Below are 12,638 nucleotides of genomic sequence, written 5' to 3' on the forward strand. Positions count from 1 at the left end.
TACGTTGCTTGCTGACTGGCGGCTGGCCCATCCCCCAGCCTGCTCCAGGGCCGTCAATCTGGAAGGCGCGCGCCAGCGCTACCAATGACGGCCCTGGCTACATTTTTGCCCGGCCCTCGCGTCGCGATGAGAACGTAGCGGAGCGGTGACGCGTCACGCGCTTCACCGCTACGCACTCTAGTCTCGTGACGACCTTGTGGCCTGGGGCACGGGCAGTCTCTGCTGCACAGCGTCACCGCCGTGGATAAATCCTTTTAGACAGTGCAGCTGCAGCAGTAGTAGTAGGTTAGAGAATGTTTCTTTTCTTTTTTAAAAATATGCGCGCAGGCCCAGCAGGACACGTACTTGTGCGCTTCATTTAAACAGTTTAGGGGGTTGAATCCATCATCATTCAGTTTAGCTCACTTTGTCACCCCAGTTCAGACCCAGCTATTACCTGGGTCTAAGTTGCACAATTGGAGTAAACAGGAGTGTCCGGTCCTAGCCCTTCATCGTATAGATTTGCATCAAGACTTGACCGCCATTGACAAAGAGGTCTCAGCAGTGGCTCCACCAGTAAGAGTGGTGTGTTTGCAACAGGGCTGTCCCAGGCAGACAAATGCTGCATCCAACACCCACAGCTGCTTCGATCAGCAAAGTCACCAAACCCCACATCAGTGATTCATTTGAGACGGTGGTTGCCGGCACTAATTTTTGGGATTCAGCACTTATTTTTCCACATCAGATTTTTACTGAGTGGATGAGAGGGAAAAACACGCAGATCTGGAAGACGGGGGATGAGAAAGACCACGAAAACATCACAAGGGGAGAAAGTAGAAACCTGCAAGGGCGAAAAAAAGCGGCAGAAAGTGTCTAGTAGCGGATTACAGTACAGACTGCCAGCCTTGGTACTCGGGGCACGGACAGTTAATTGCTCCCACCGCCGGCTCCTGAGCAGAGAACTTCGGGCACCAGCACTTGATCTTTCACAAATTAAGCACTGCTCCACATAGTTTACAAACTTGTAGATATTTTTTACACAGAGAAGTGGGACCTTGCATGACACTTTTACTGGTACACCTCTGCCTGAGGGATGCTACTAAAGGCATCAGAGACCATTCCTTCTGGAAAATGGAAACTTCTGATAGCTTCTGTAGCTATGAAAGGAAAACAGAGTTCAGCGAAGAAAATATCTATCTTAACAGGTCAAAAAATCACAGTTCACAAATACTGGTCCCCACAAGACCAAGTTGCTGTGTAGGTAGAACACAAACACTGTCAATGCTCAGCAGAGTAAACATGGAGAAACAAACATTGGAAATGGGTCTCATCTGTTTAACCTATTGCTGCACGACTTTGACAATGCAACACAGGGGAGGATGGGGAAATGATGTAGCAACAAGGAAAGGATTGGAGGAAGGCGTAAGCAACACAGGGGAGGTTGAAAGAGAAGTTAAAGTGGCACAGGGAGAGAGAGAGGTGGTAGGGGAAAGCAACATAGAGGCACAGACGGGGCAAGGAACAACAAAGAGAGAGCAGGAGGTGGGGGCAAGCAACACGGAAGGCACAGGAGGCAATGCGGAGAAGCACATATGTGAGCGCAACAGAGTGGGTGGGGAGAAGCACTCATGCGCCAGAGAGCACCAGGACTGCAGCAGGGGAGAAGTACATGAGGAAGACAGCTTGGAAACACATGGAGTGCTTAACAGAAAAGAAAAAAAGTAGTGCTTCAAAGTCAGAGATGCTAGCCAATCAAAGAGATTGTAAAAAGACGATGATCCATGAGAGTGTCAACAACAAGATTGACAAGCTGGGACACAAATACGTAACATGCAAATTAGAGTGACTGGTGAGCAATGGGCAGGCTCCAAGCCCTTCTATCTTTTTGGTTAAGTCACAATATGCCTCGCAACCGAAAGCACTTGCGCTGTCTAGTAGACTCGAACTAAAAAGAGCAATAAGAAGCAGATATAAAAACAGTGAAGTACTTGGTATAATATTAAGAGAAATAGGGACACCAGCCACATTAAAATTCAGGCAACTCTGACCTCATTTGTAAGCCAAATGAGTGCATTATTTCAGGTGATGTGAAGGCTCAAAGTCCTTTTTTCAATAAAAGAACGGGCAACGCATCCATTTTCGTATGTCCTTTAGTTGCCCCATAATAATCATCTGGGACCAAAGGACATGCATTTTAAGTAGCAGTGTTAGTGTGAAATGAAAGTGGCTCCAATCAAATGTAGAGGACAACACAGATTGTGGGAGGCAGAACCAGAGACAGAAGAATAGCACACAGTTTCAGTCATCCAACTGGCCGGAATGAAAGGCATTATTGCACTAAGAAGTGGATTGAAGACAATTAGTAATTTTACACATTTCTTACTACTAGAACTTATTTTTGGTATCTCTCTTCTGGACAAAAAAATTAAGAATAGGAAACGACATAAAAAGAGATGAAGAAAGATCACCGCCTTGACTAGCGCAATTCTGGTAACTCAGAGGCAGGCCTCTTACAAAAAATACTTACGCTTGCCTTCTGAAGCTTTGGCAATACCACAATGAAGGAACTCCTATTCTTTGTTATTTCCAAATCCTAAATTTGTTAAGGAAAGCAGTACTCAGACCTGACAGGAAAGTGCCCTAAATACAGTTCCAGCTGTAACGTATGATGCAGGATTAACTGGGTCAAGTTGCACCTCTTGTATACCAGATAGCAGTCTGAGGCCCTCCACAATCTCTATTACCAGTCAGAGGTCAGCCCAGGCTTCCTAACATACAGCAGCACATCATCTGTAGCGGCTTCTAGAGATATCAGATGCTGTCGACCAGCTACGTTCAAGCCCTATATGAATCCCCTGTGATGGATGCTGCAAGCCAGAGGTTCTATAGCCAGACTGAACAACAAAGACGATAGGAGACAGCTGTGCCTCTTGGCACGTTCCACCGACCATTAGTTTCCAACCATTGGTTTCAGATCATTGCTCAGGTGTGCACATGTGCAACCAGCTCCACCTATACTTACAAGAGACATATTCAGCCCATTGCCATTGGGCTAGAGCCCGTTTCATATAGGACCACACACATCTACACCCAAACTTAAAATGTGTTGAACACCTTCTCATGTTTATAGAGATGACCAAGGAGAGGGGGCCATCAGATGGGAGACCTATCTTATCAAATGAAATAATCATCTGAGGTTGAAGAAAGTAATAAGGTCTAGGATAAAACAGCTCTGAACTGAGTAGAGTTGCAAAGTCAAAACAGTCAATATTGAAGAATGCCTTTGAGCACAAAAAATCAGAGTACACAGTGAATGATTCCAATATTTGCCCTTCAATTAAATCTTCAAACATCTAGCCTATAGCAAGCACATGTTTTGTCATACTGGCATATTGCCTGCGACTACATCAGGGCTAAGAGTAAACAAACACAACTGATTCTAAGTACTAACTCCCTCAAAAAACAAGCTAACACCCATTGCTTGCCTCATGGCAGTACAGGGGACAACTGGACATGTTCCTAGAATTCCTAGAGCTATAGTCCCTACACCTCAAAGTGAAGCAGCCATGAATCCTGCTTCTGGCCCTTGCCTTTCCCTCCTCTTACTTGCAGGTCTTCTTCAATTGGAAGGTGAACACTGGGTATGCTTCAGAGGCCAGCTTATATCCTGTTCTGGGACATTTGGTAGAACTACAATTTTCCAGTCAAATTCAGACTCCCCAAACATTTGAAAGGAAACAATCAGGTCAGTGTGCATTATCATTCGGTGTGGCCCATCTCTATAGCAACCAAAATTAGATGAAATTGTCACTGTGAATGTGTGTATTGCCTTCAGAGAGCCGTAACAAACAGCACAGGATGTTGGAAAGGTGGAGCTGACTGACCCCTTTGTGCTGCGTTTAGTTTTAAGGGCACACAGTGAGTCATTCCCTGTGAATAATTAATTTGCTGTTTTTGAAAGATAAAGAATCACAGGCTTCGACACTGTTAAGTTAGTTTTGGGTCCACAGAGCACATCACGTTTGTGCAGGTCCCCACTGCTTTAATGGGGGGGGACCATGATGTATGGTCATTTAATGTCAGCTGTAGATGAAGGTTACATGAACAGTGTCATGTATGTGCATGTTTGCATTGTGCTGAGGGGATTACCAGGTAATTGTTCACGCAGCTCTCTGATGGATGTCACATGCGGTTTTTCTGAGTCCCTAGATAGATCATGCAGTCTGTGTGTTCTCTTTTGTACTGCCAGTCACCGCTGTATTCAACTGTGTAGCCTTGGACCGTGTCATGTATGTGCATGTAAGTTGCATGATCAAGGTAACTATTAGCGGCGATACTTGGTGTCTCTCGGACCTCTTTGAAGTGCATGCCACCCCCCCCCCTAGGGGGGGGCGGCAATCTGAGGGATAGCCCCGGGCGCCACAAGCTCTAGCTACGCCACTGTTACTAGTGCCCCAGAAGTATAGAGAAAAAAGACTGTTTCTAGCCCATAGCAATTTGCTGGGGTGTCACTTTGTGAGTGGAAAAACTGAAAATGCTATTCTTGAAAAATTCTACTTGCCTAGAATATACCAACCGGTTCGTAGGTATTGTAAGGAATGCCCTATATGTCAAAAGAATAGCCGATCCCTTTCCCTTAAAGTACCTCTGCAACCCTGACCCATAATCGAAGAACCTTTCACAAGAGTAGGGATGGACATTGTTGGACCCCTCCTTCCCTCTCGTAGCGGATGTCGGTATGTACTTGTCCTGGTGGATTATGCCACTCGATTCCCTGAGGCAAACAACCCAATGCCCTTCAAATTGCCAAGGCTATAACCATCTTCGCCCGGGTAGGGTTTCCTCAGGAAATCATAACCGACTGACGAACCAAGTTTGCCAAAAGGTGCCATTAAACAGATTAGCACATCCGCCTATCATCCTCAAACTGACAAATTGGTAGAATGATACAATACTACCCTTAAGATCACCCTTAAAAAACTCCTTGACCTGGAAACATGCAAATGGGAGGGCATGCTTTCTCTGGCTCTTTTTGCCATCCGCTATAAACAACAAAAAAGTACTGGGTATTCACCCTTTGAACTGTTGTATGGCAGACACCCCCAAACCCTACTTAAAAAGATGAGAGGAGAATATGAAGAACAACATGATGGGATCAAGCCCCTTCCTGATTGAGGTACACATGCATCAAGCTAAGAAATAGCGAGTCCTTATTTGCGAATTTTAAGGATACCGAAAATACACCTAATCGGTAAAAATCGCTAAACGCGTTAGCGAAAATACCCCAAAAATCGCTATTCACTGGAACACACATATTGCAAACTCACAAATTAACGAGAACGCTATTAGCGAGGTCACAATTAGCGAAATGGCTAATTGCGAGTTCGCATTTTTACCGAGTCCCATTGGGAACAGCCTGATGACATTACAACTAGGAAGTAACTCTTCTCATGGTGCAGTCTGTGTCCATAGGAAGCCAGAGCAGGAAGCAGAGTGCCTGTGGAGAGCTGTGGAGAGGAAGACTTGGCATCCAGACCACGGCAAACACCGGAAATGGCCAACACATCAGCAGAGGAGGGGGCAGGTGCCAGGAAAAGAAAAATAAAGTTCAGTGAGAGGGAACTGGAGTACCTCATTGAAGAGGTTGTGAAGAGCCATGACAAGCTCTTTGGGAAGCTCTCCCTAAAAGTCCCAGAGGCTGAGAAAAGACCCCTGTGTAACAAGATCAAGTCAAGGGTCAATGCTGTGGGTGTGACACACCGCAGCATTGATGATTTAAAGAAACGCTGGTACGATCTGCGGAGCCGTGCCAAGGAGCGAACTGCCCAGAGGCTGAGGGAGGCAAAGAGCACCGGAGGAAGACCCTCGACAGTCCCGGACAACACAGCCCTGGAGGACCTGGTAGAGGGCACAATCCTGCCAGAAGCTGCAGTGGGAGTGACGCAGATGGATACATCCGGCGCAGCCTGCAGTACAGAAGGTAAGAGGCACTATGATATGCCCATCAATGTACATTATAATAGCGCCCATACAGTAATAAGAAGGCAGGAAGCTGTAACCAACCCCAGTCCACAGTCCATATACAGTTACTAATGCATCCTGGGAGTTGTAGTCCCCTGAACCAATTAGTGAGTCACATAGCACTTTGTGTGACCATTGTGCCCAATATGCATTACAGACAGCGAATACAGAGAGAGAGAACGTAAGAGCAGACATAATCACCATGTAGCAAAACATTACCCAATGAAATTTTAAACCTGCACTGTTTCACACCACAGGTGCTGAGGAAGGAGACAGTGATGGGAGCGAATGCAGGGAGAGCACCCAGTCCACCGCAGAGCCTGCCGTTGCCAGACCAGTCACACCTACCAGCACATCCCAGGCACGCTCACGACGCAGGGCTACAGTCCCTCCCATGCAGCCAATGGAGTGCCCTCCTGAACCTGAAAGAGCAACTGCAGAAGGCCAGCCTCGTGTCAGGTCCACCACCACCACCCCGCAGACACCCGTCCCGACGATGCGAAGACGCAGGGCAAGGGGCCACACAACTGCGCAGGAGGCATCGACTCCAAATGTCTGGGGAGCCGTTGAGCTGCAGATGACAAGGGTGTAGCGCCTGCAGGCACGCCACATGGGATCCATCAGTCTGCAAATGGCCAAATTGAACAGAAACCTCTCCACCATGGCAGATCGCATGAGTGACCTCACTCAAGCAGTTGTGGAGGGCAACAGGGACACCAACGCCACATTGCACGAGCTCGTGCGTGTGATGCAGGTGGGACAGAACACCGAACGGAGGAGGCATCGGCAATTCATGGGGCGCCTGGCTGGATTTACACGCTCCGACCACAAGTTGTGCAACGCCACTGCACTGCTGTCACGTTGGTCAGTGGCAATGCAGATTGACATGGGGCATTGTTGTGGGGACGTGGCCAGGGCCCTTGGCCAAGTTACCACAGCTGTTCAGCAGATCCAGGCTGGTGCAGGTGGCCTCAGCAATGCCACTGGAGATGAGGGGAGTGAGGCGGCATCCAGCTTGAGCAGCATGTGTGCGCCAGTCAGCACCGGTAGAAGGTGTAGTGCACGCCGTTCTACACCTACAATTCCACCAATGGGTGGGGATGGTGCTGCAGGAGATAGACGCCTCGGTATGCGTGGGAGGAAGCGCTGAGCACTCACATCCCTCCGGACAATTGGCCATGGTGGCGTAACCATGGTCAGGACATACAGAGGGACTGGTAATGGAGTCCCAAACCTTATTCCTAATAGTGCCTCGGTACATGACGCGAATGTATCCTTAGGCTACGTGTATGTTTAGACACACAAGAGTCCATGTGCAAGTGCAAATAAAAACTTTGCATTTGAAGAATGATCGTTTCTGTCTCATGATTATGTACCTTTGAAGTGATGTTGGGTGATGTGGGCACGTATCAAATGCCCCTCCGCAGAGCTTGCAGGATGCGGGTGTGGTGGGTGTACATTGGGCTGATTGTCCGCAGTGCCGTGGCCATCTACGGGTATGCGTATCGTGGGAGCTACGATGGGCTACATTGCACATGCTGCCACTATCCGACAGCAGGTCACCGGCTAGTCCTGCATCGCACCACCAGGTCTGTGCAGGATGTGGAGGCGACTCTTGACCTATCCAAATGTCCTTTCCATCACATTACCTGTCCTGGTGTGTGCTGCGTTGTACCGCTGCTCCTGTTGGGCGCCTGGGTTCAACTATGGAGTCATGATATAGTTCCTCACGGCGCGTGCACTGTCACCTACAGGGTAGTGTGGAATGTGTATGTGTCAGGTTTGCATTGCCATTACAGAATGATTTAGTGTGCATGAGTATATTGTCTGAGCTAGCAGGTGTCCCTCACCATATCTCCCCCTGAGCAGGCGTGTGTGTATGCCAATGTATCGGAAGATGTATCGATCATTGATGCTCCCAGGATATTGCGCTGCGATGTCCGACATGATGTCATTCACATTGCACATTGGTTGGACGTTGATGGAGTGATAACAATTCCGGTTACGGAAGCTCTACTCATTGACTGATGGTGGACATATGGGTCGTGTGTGCAATCTAGGCATTCATATCACATTAGGGAACAGTGCAATTCAATATGAATGGAGTCTGGGTGGGTTCAATTCCATTTGGGTTTTGAGGAGGCTGATGTGGTCATGGGTCTGAGTCATCATGGCAGCCAGGAAGGTTCTCTAGACACGTGAGTGGGAGCCTAGTGATACCCCTCCCACTAATGCCACTACCCCCTGGACACCTCCTGATGCACATAGGTGCAGGCAACAGTACACCTGGACATGGGGACTGTTGGCATGTGTCCTACGTGTTTTGCGCTGCATTGGTGTTTCCAATTCGGCTATGTGGTTGAGTTGTATGGCAGCATTGATCATGTACTACTCATATATGTCCTCATCGGTGTGTCACATCTGAGTGATGCGCAGGCAGAGTGCCCTCTCCTGGAATTTCCTTCTGGCCTGGGGCATGGGTCCTCATCCTCCTCTCAAACAAGTAGTGTGCTGCCTTTGTGTGCATCCTCTTTGGACTCATTGGTAAGTTGCAATGGCCCTCCCCAGCTCCATCATTTGTATTGCAGTTAAATGGCAGAAAAATATTTTTACCACCTGCTTCTGATTCTCCTTAATCTGCACTTGCTAAAATGCGAATTTTGAGGAAATCGCTATTAGCGATTTTTGATGCATCCATTTGCGATTATTTTCTGCGACTCCTTATTTGCTCCCGCTATTCAGGTTTGCGCTAATTCCAATTCGCTATATCTGGATTCCCGGTATTTGCGAGTCGGTATTTTAGCGAATATTGGTTATTTGATTGATGCATGGGGATTCGCTTGAATGCGCTTGCAATTAGCTAATCGCTAATTTTGCGAGCACATTTTGGCTTGATGCATGTGCCAGTAAGTTCTTAACTTAAAAACCCATTTGCAATAAATATGCAGTATAAAAACCCACCTTGAAACAGGCCCAGACCTCTCAAAAAGTCCAATATGATAAAAGAACTAAAGAACGCACCCTGGAGATAGGAGACTACACCTTACTGATGATGCCCTCATCTGATCATAAGGTATTAGGACAGTGGCAGGGCCCGTTCAAGATAATAGAAAAAGTGGCTCCAGTAACCTATCATTTAGAGATGGATCCTAAAAAGCAATCGCACACACAAATATTCCAAATCAATTTGTTAAAAAAATGAGAAGGGGCAATACCAGCTCTTTTAGAATTGGCCAAACGAACAGAACCCCTATACCACCAGAGCATAGACCCAGAACTATCAGAAGTACAAAAACAGGAGCTGTGTAGGCAGTTGCAAACCTTACAAAAAGTGTTTTCCCTCAACCCCGGTAAAACATCGGTGATGATACATGCAATCAATACCACCCCAGGAAAAAAAGTAAAGTTACGTCCATATCGTATCCCTGAATCACGCAGACAGACATTTGAGAAAGAAGTTCAGCAGATGCTCCAAATGAGCATAATAGAACCCTCCAACAGTGGGTGGAACTCCCCTATTGTGTTAGTACCAAAACCTGATGGGTCTATCAGGTTCTGCATAGACTTTAGAGAAGTCAACAAAAGTTCACAATTCAACTCCTACCCATTACCATGAGTCAACGAGATGATTGTAAGGCTGGGAAAAGCCCGCTATATAAGTACCCTAGACCTTTGTAAAGGGTATTGGCAAGTCCCTTTGAAATGCTAAGACAGGGAGAAGATCGCATTCTCCACTCCAGAGGGTTTTTATCATTTTACTGTCCTCCCCTTTGGGCTGCACAGGACCCCAGCCATGTTCAAAGATTAATGAACACCGTTCTCAAGCCTTGCGCTGCCTTTGCGATGTCCTATATAGATGATATTGTTATTCATAGTAATACTTGTGTTAAATGGTAGCGGCAGTTCCAGTCGATAACCTTCAAGTATTGCCCGGCGGTAATCGCCTTTATACCATTCGAGAATTAACCAACAAAGAGGCAGGCGCCGGAGACTGGAAGGCAGGAAAACAAAGTTTTTATTCTCTCCGGAGGAGAACACATCAGATCAGACAGCAAGGTATCATCACGGGGTGCTCTAACTGCATCTCTGAGACCTGGTCTCTTATACACAGGTTTATTGTTTTATTATCGGTTTATTGTACATGGCACATTCTTGAGATTGCTTTGATACATGAAAGAACATCCTCGGAATCCCTGGCTCGGATCCGCTCCCACATATAACTACAGTGGAAGTCCCCACCCCACCCACAGTAAGAGATGGCTATCACACAGCAGGACATTCCGCCAATTCCCGGGGGTGTGTGCGACTGGTCGGGTCTCAGGGGGTGGGGGCCTTGATCTACTGTAATCCCTTTGATGTGAGGTGTTTCCTTTACAGTAGGGGCAATAAACAGCATCCACAGGGCTAGGTGGTGGCCTGGGATTGATCCGGACAATCGGGTGCAGAGGAAGGGGGTTATCAAGAGGATGTGTGACTATGTATGGGATGAAAGGAGGTGTTGGTCAGGCACGGGATGCGGTTCCATGGCAGGGTCGCGCAGAAGGAGAGGTTTTATGGCTCATGTATGAGAGAGCGGGGGGTGGTCAGCGTGCGGGGGATGTTCGCAGCGCCCGAGGGACGCGCTGGCGATCGGCAATGAGCGGGGAGAGACCAGGGTGCCTAAAATGGCTGCCATGCGTTTTCTGTGTGTGGCGCTGGGGAGAGACAAGATGGCGCAGATAATGTTCAGTGGCAAGCTAAATTTCCACAGTCCTCCCTTTGAACATATCTCGTCAGCTTGTTTAGTTTGGATCTATCCCCATAATACCACGTACTTCTACCTCGTACAGAGCTTTCATTCGCTCTGCTTCAAAGTTCAGAGTCTTAGGGCAGATGCCGTTCGTGAGAAGTGAACATAAAGGTGGCAGACACTGAATCCCCAGGCAACATCCACATAGAATCACAATCGGCATTAGGATAAACGTAAACAACCTCCACCCCCAGTTCTTTATTGAGTCCCAAAACCAATTCCCAAGCGACCATCCTTCTTGTTCCTGATGCACCTCTGAGGAAAGTCTGTGGAGGTGTTCGATCGCTTTGTAGACTGAGGGTGAGTTGTCCGGTACGTAGGTACAACAGCCGGACCCAATGATGCGGCATGCTCCTCCACGATCAGCCAGAACCACATCTAGAACGAGGCGGTTCTGGAGAGCCACCAGGCGGAGGGCCTGAAGCTTGGCGGTGTTGTTGGTGAGGATGCCAGCCGTAATGTTCATTGTTGTTTCGACTGCTTGGGTTAAGTGCCGGATGGCACGGCTGTTTGCCATCGGACCCCAAAGTGGAACAAGTCCCTTTACTGCGTCCATGAACTGTGCCCCGGTGGAGTCGGCTTGTACAATGTCTTTGGCACGCTTCTGCCGGTGGTGGTTTGCTGGAGCCACATATGTTGGAGGAAGGATAAAAGCGATGTAACAGGTGCCTCCCCAACCTTTCGGAAGCCAGGTGTAGGCTTTGGTACCACAGACGAAGTACATATTTGGGGATGTAACAAAGGAGGGTGGATCAACTGAGTCCAATGTTCGGGTGATGAGACAGGAACTGTGGCCCACCAACTGTGTCCCCAGGCCTTCGAGGCACACAAGACCTGTGATGTTGACGACGGATAGGGCCACTGTTAAGGTGGCGGGCGCTCGCTTCCGGAGGTAAGAGAAGGTGGGTCTGGCTGGGTTGTTGAACACCTGCATTTCAACTCGTTCTTTGGCAGGGATGTCCATATGAAAGGAAGTGTTTGATCTTAGAGGAGAGAAGGGAGCAGAAGTTTTTCCAGTTTTGTTCAGCCAGAACCCATGGTAGAAGTGTGACACTGTTTTGCCGGAAGTGGCATTGTCCTTGTAGCTTTCTTGTAGGAGGATTAGCCAAGCGAGGCAGGAGCCATGGACAGAGAAAGGTGAGGGGATGAAAGGGATAGAGTGTCCAGTGGCATGCGGTAGCAATCCACAGATCCAGCAATTAGTGGCATTGGCGGCAAGATTGTGTTGGTGGAGCAACTGCACGAAAGAGTTATTCCAGAACTCCTTACGCCTTTCTCGGAGTTGGGGTGAAAGTGAGATCAGATGGTGTTCTTTCATGGTGGTAGGTTGAACAGTGGTCAGCAATGTCTTATGAGCGGGTGCGCTCTCTTCCATGATCCAGAAGGTGACCATGAGGAGAAGGCAAAAGAGAAGGTTAATAAAAAGCGCGATAGTCTTTGAGCTGTGCATCTTGTCAGTCTTTGGGTTTTGATAGTGGATTTTCGGACGTCCGGTTGCTTCCATCACCTTCATGTCGGGCGCTTCCATCATCTTCAAGGGACTCGGTAGCAGGCAGGACCACTGGCTTTGTTTAGTTTCTCTCCTGGAAGCCTTTGAGGTGATTAGGCTACCGATCTGAGATCTCAACTTAGTTTGTGGTCTGCTTAGCCGAAGTTCCCTCCTTTCGTCGCAGGTTATACCCTTCTTTGGATGGCACAGTGGGATCGGGATATTTCGTTAACTCAAGTGTCTCTGTATTCTGGTAGCAGCTCAGGGATGGTCGGTCTTTGTCCGGGGGTTCTCCTTGGCCGGTGATGTTGTCGGTTGTCGTCAGGGTCGGTGATACCTTTTTACAGTGATGTGCGTGCA

Source organism: Triturus cristatus, chromosome 10, assembly GCF_964204655.1.
Source record: "Triturus cristatus chromosome 10, aTriCri1.1, whole genome shotgun sequence".
Taxonomy (NCBI): Eukaryota; Metazoa; Chordata; class Amphibia; order Caudata; family Salamandridae; genus Triturus; species Triturus cristatus.